The sequence below is a fragment of the Simochromis diagramma genome, unplaced genomic scaffold, assembly GCF_900408965.1.
Source record: "Simochromis diagramma unplaced genomic scaffold, fSimDia1.1 OVJJ01000604.1, whole genome shotgun sequence".
Classification (NCBI taxonomy): Eukaryota; Metazoa; Chordata; class Actinopteri; order Cichliformes; family Cichlidae; genus Simochromis; species Simochromis diagramma.
In genome coordinates this window covers 5,295,007-5,301,434 of record NW_024387416.1, presented here as the reverse complement: position 1 = coordinate 5,301,434, position 6,428 = coordinate 5,295,007, and positions in this window count along the sequence as shown.

Sequence of the window (6,428 nt, the reverse complement as noted above, 5' to 3'; positions counted from 1 at the left end):
AGAAAGGGTATTTATTATAAAGTGAATTCTGAAACTATTAAACAGGTTAAATCAGAATACTTTATTGATCCCTAGGGGAAATTATGTAAATACACACCTTTCCTGCATAATGAAGTATTAAACTTCATGGTTACATTCACGTGCAAAAGTGAGAGTTTATATAATGAAAATCTCCACAAACACACATTTACTAAGATGAACAAACTAAGAAGGCAATAAAAAATATGTGATTTACAAAGTTTAGTTTGAGTTTTTAAACAAGAGAAAAGAAAAAGGTCTATTCATTTTCATGTTTTTCTTACAAAAATCTTTTTAAAAAGGAGATCAATGTGTTCCACATTTAAATGAGGTATTCTATAAGCTGCACTTTTTGACAGCAAGTTAAGTACATTAACAAGAGCAAACTTAGTAGTTGTATAGACTTTCACTTTGAACCATTCAACTACATTTTGAGTGCTAAAGTTAAATGTCATTACAAATTACTAATAGTACAAATCTGTTGTTCAAGGGCAAAGAGGGCATATACGTTGGAAGTGTATCCATACATTTCAGTTTCTCATGAACACTAACCACAATTCTTAACACCAGTTCAAACTTGTATATACACTCAAGCTTCACTAACAATGAATTTGATTGGTCATTGCTCATACAAGTACAAAGTAGAGATGGCACGATACCACTTTTTTATGTCCGATACCGATACCGATATCATAAATTTGGATATCTGCCGATACCGATATGAATCCGATATAGTGTTTTTTAATCAACAAAACTGTTTTTTAAATATCTTGCTTCATTTTGTATAAGTTCATACTCAAGTTTAAAACAACAACTACACTAAAGCTATTCTGTTATACCTGTATGCAAAAAAAAATATTTCATAGTTCAGCAATACTGATCAATCTGATAAACTTAAACCTACACCATCCTCCCTATTCTGGTATTTTAAAGAGTACTTAGCATAAATATTAAGCAACCTAACTAATAGGGTTCCAACTCCCAGCAACAACAAAAATAAATAAATAAAAAATAGGGAACCACCCCTCACGCTCCACCTCATGATGCTTAATCGACGTAATCAACCTTAATTTGATGCAGTGTGAAAAAAAAATGCACAGAAATCAATTATTTTTCAAGAAATATTAAATAGATTCAACATCTTTCTTCAACAAAATTGCAGACTGCACAGATGGTACCTTCCCAAAGGAAAAAGTACTGTAGCTTACTAGGGTATATTAGACTTAACAGTTACTATATGCAGTAATGGACTTCTATACATTTTACATCAGATTAAAACTTTGGGTGTAAGATTCAGATAAATATTAAATAATTAAAAGCGAGACATTTTAAATGAGAATAATAAAGAGAAGTATGTCTTTGTGCCCCCTTTTCCCTGTTAATGCCCTATCGGCCCCCCTGGCTAAACTTTGCTAGATCCGCCCCTGCACAGTTACAGCCGTCAGCTGTGTAGAAAAAGATCCTCGAGTAGAAAGTAATATTAAATAAATTCTAACAACAGCTGATCAAGCTTAAACGTGCTGCTGTTGTTCAGCCGCTGGTTTCCTCTTTCTGGTGCAAAGTGGGCCAAAAGCAAACAAGAGAGACGGAGTCGCGACAGAAAAGCCGATCAGCATATGCTCCGTGCTCCGTTAAGCAGTTTCATGATTGAAGTAGCAGCCGGAGAGCGAGAGGCAGTCGCTCGTTAAGCTTAACGCAGGAATGCTTTACAAACATTCAGAGATGGACTTACACACTTGCTTTACTTCTCTCAGGGATAACTTTGTTGGAGATGAAATGCCGGGTTGCTAGCGAAGCTCCAAATGCTATCCAGACCACCGACAGGTCCCGCATGCCACAGCCGCTCTATCACGTGATGCATACTGCTCCAACGTGCTAACGTTCTGAGGTGAGTTACGGCGTGTTACAAGTTTTGTGAGGTGCTTTCGTGATATTTAATGGATCGGATTACATTTTTTATTTTTCTCCGATATCCGATCCAGTAATTTAGGTCAGTATCGGACCGATACCGATACGTAATATCGGATCGGTCCATCTCTAGTACAAAGCAGATGCACGCATTCAAAAGAACGTACACATGCATGATGCTGATATATACAGGGCTTCCTCAAGGGAAATTTAGTCTTCTATAGGTGCAACTCAGAAAACCTTGTCACACAACTTTGAAAAGAAATTTGTAACAGCAAATATAGGGTGAGTTTATTTATTTTTCCCTTACTGTTAAAAATCTTTGAGCAGGTAACAGAGATGGGCATGTAATCTGATTACTTTTTTCAAGTAACTAGTAAAGTAAGGGATTACTATTGCAAAAACGGTAATTAGATTACCGTTACTTTCCCGTAGGAATGCTGCATTACTGCGTTACTAAAACTGATTTTTTTGCGAGAATGTCTCATGACGGTGACGTAAGCGAGTGCGGCGTTAGTGACAACAGCTGTGTGCAGATCAACAGTGGATCATATATCGATTGTGGGAGAGAGTATGAGCGTGCAGCGTTTAAAGCATGGAAGTACTGACCTTACTTTGAGTTTGATTCCAAAAAAGTGACAAAAACATTAGCGTCCGTTGTGTGTGGGAAGAAAACTTCTTTTTACAGCGGAAAAAAAACCCTAAACAAGCACCGAGTGCGCAACGACATAATGGGAAATTCACAGAGAAACTCGCGGATTCTTCAACTGACCGCGGCACACCTGCACCAGGGTAAACCTCCGCCTACCCTACTCCTGCTTTACAGGTGAAAATAGAGCAAAAGAACCACTAGTCTTTGACTTTATTTATTTTCTGCTGTGTTTTACTTGCATCTATTTGAAAGACTGAGTGTAAACACAAAAAATATTTTATTTTATGTGCTGGAATGTGCAGAAAATAGGTTTAAATGTTAAACTAATTTATTTAAGTCAGAGAATGTTGCATATAATTAAATTAATTAATTAGAAAAAAAGTAGAATTGGGCTGAAAGATCTATCGCTTTATCACCTCTTCAGGTTGTAAATCGTGTTTTTAAAAAGTAACTAAGTAACTAAGGAATTAATTACTTTTGAAAATAAGTAATCAGTAAAGTAACGGGATTGCTTTTTTGGGGAAGTAATCAGTAATTAGTTACTGATTACTTTTTTCAAGTAACTTGACCAACACTGGCAGGTAAAGTGGAGCAGAGGGTGTCACTACCCGATCCGTACCGGAAACCCGATCGGTACCCCGCATGCGCAAATCTTACGTCACTTCCTCTCTTTGCCAACATTGCGACATTCAATATATTTGAATGATACGGTTAGCGCCCAGTTAGCTCCTAGCATTTCTCAACAGCTTTGCCTCCTTTTCGACTGCCCGGGACATTTAAACAATGGATAATCCGTATACAAAGAAATTCATGCTTTTCTCCTCAACAGAGAGCGTCCCCCGATTGAACAACAGCGCCGTAAAATAAGAAGAATGGCGCCTAATTACAGAGTTAATAATGCAGACTTTGTAATATCTCACGTGTAGATTCATCAGCCAGATGAAGTGTTTACTGACAATTGACAGTGATAGTGGACATCATCATCACTATTCCAACAATCCTCTCCTCACAGACAAGCATAAACACACTCGACTATCGCTAAATCAGATTTAACACACGTTTGTAATGACGATAATTCAGTTTATAATAGGGTTTATTCGCTCGGTCAGCAGGTGGCGGTATCCTCGTACACTGGGGAGTAAACTGCCATTAAACGAACAGAAGAAGAAGAAAACATCTGCACATGCGCGGTACGGATCGGGTAGACCCGATTTGTACGGTCAGACTTTACACATGCGCAGTAAGGATCGGAGAGTCCTGATCCGTAACTTTCTTTTTATTTTTCGTTTTTGTCTACATTGTACTGAAATGCTTCATTATTGCAAACATTTTAAGATATACTTGTTATTCTTAACATCTTAACAGATACTCTGACCCATAACTATCGTAAAACGCTACGACCGGAAGTAGAAACCTTTCGCGCATGCGGGGTACCGATCAGGTTTCCGGTACGGATCGGGTAGTGACAGGGGGATTGTGACCACTCCTTTTATGCTGTGAGGTGAACACTTTCACTTTCACTCATGATCACATGATTTCTTCTAAAGCCTTTTACAGTAAACTGCATCTGATATGGTGCAGAAAGGTTTCCTGCTGTGTTGCACATGAAAGGGTATTTATTATAAAGAGAATTCTGAAACAATTAAACAGGTTAAATACACACCTTTCCTGCATAATGAAGTATTAAACTTCATGGTTACATTCATAGGAAAAAATTAGTTAATTTAATGAAAATCTCCACAAACATACATTTTATTAAGATAAACAAACTAAGAAGGGGCATACAAAAATATGTGATTAACAAAGTTTATAATCTTAAAGGACCATAATAAAACCACCCATTTGACCAGTTTTGTTTTATATCAAAACAAAAAATGCTGGTTAGTTGGTGGTTGTTGAAAAGGAAAAAGGAAAGAAAAAGAAAAAAATCCATTAATTTTCATATTTTACTTATCTGATTGTATTGCTCATATAGGTGGAAAGAAGATACAGCACATACTCAAAAGGAGGTGCAGATGCATGACGCTGATGTATACTGGGCTTCCTCAAGGGAAAGTTAGTCTTCTGTAGGTGCAACTCAGAAATCCTCGTTAAAGAGATTTATAACAGCAAATACAGGTTGAGTTGATTGAACTGACCGGTTTTAGTTGTTGCCCCATATGGGGGGCCTTGAGTGCCAAAATAAATTAATTATTAATCATTAAATGATTAAATGTGTAATTAATTATACAAATTGGAAATAATCAGTTAAACACATATGTTATTATTTAATGGTCATTCATTTAATTTAAAATGTTTAATTATTGTTCTTGGATTTGTATTGTTGATTATCATTTATGCTTAGAAATATCTACTTATACATGCTTAGAGTTTTATAATTAGTTGTAGATTGATAGAGGTTTGATCCTTAGTAATCTGCAGAGACATTGTGTGCATTCCAGAGTGCTCTGGCATTCACACCCACATTCTGGGAGCATGGGAGAGGTCGTACCTTGTCTTATTGTTTTATGGTAGATAAATGTATCTATATCTGTTTTAGTCTAAGTGCCTTTTGTTTAGATGAACTGCTGGACTTCCAGACCAGCAGGTTTAGGGAAGTCATTTATGGGGTCACACTCTGACCCCACGCACACACACACACACACACACACACACACACACACACACACACACACACACACTTACAAAACCACAGGCAAGGTACTCTTTGTGTGTATGTAGACGTCATATGTTAATGAACCTATGTATATTCATGTAACCTCAATAAAAGAGCAGTGTTACAGGGGAGCGGACGAGAGCAAGTGGGGTCAAGCGAAGGAACGGCGCTTGTCCGGTTCTCTCCCGTGCACGAGAAACATGAAGAACTTTGCCTACTCGTGTCTTGCTTTGCTGTGTAATTACATTGTCTTCAACGTTCCAGCGAATAGGGTTAAGCTACAAACCTATCAATTGTATTTAATTCCATTTGTAATTAATTAATGATACATTTAATTTTTTATACTGTGGTGGACCACCAGGTGTCTCCAGCGTGAGGGGAAGTGAGAGGGTTAGGTTTTGGTGCCTTGAGTGTTTAGTTGTAATAAGCCGAGATTAAAGTTGGAGTGAGATCTCTCGTGTTGTGCTTACAAACCTCCACAATACATTTAATTAATTATTGATTTATTTCCAATTTTAATAAACTATTGAAACATTTAATCAATAATTTAATTATGTATTTAATTAATTCACATTGGCACTCCTGGCCCAGCTGCTGTGTTCATGAATTGGATTTTATTTCAATCTAACCCATCAAAGTCAGCGTGCAGGGTTAACGGTGATCAAGTCAAAACCATTACTTTTGACAGATAGCCAGTCTTTTAGTATGGAGTGCCAGGACTGCCATAATGAATTAATTAAATACACCATTAAATAATTAATTAAGTGTGGCAATAATTAATTAAAATTGGAAATAATTAATTAAAAAAATGTTTTTGACACATTTAATTAATTAATTATTGACACATTTAACTAATTATTTAATGGTGTATTTAATTAATTCATTTTGGCACAGTTGACTCCTTCAGGTCTCACCATGAAAATTTTTTATCAACCTCACCCATCAAACCTAGGGGGCGGGGTTAACACTGATCGAGTCAAAACCATTGCTTTGGCCTGGTGGCCATTGTTTTTAGCACACAACAACTGGCATGTGGAAACTAACAGAACTGAACTTTGAAAAACCCTGTGTGGAGATACAGAAATTATTTTATTGCTGCCATATAATCTGCATCATTATAACTGCATTAATAACATTCTTTACAGCATTATTCCATTTAGTAATGGAATAATCCTGTGACACTAAGTCTACTCT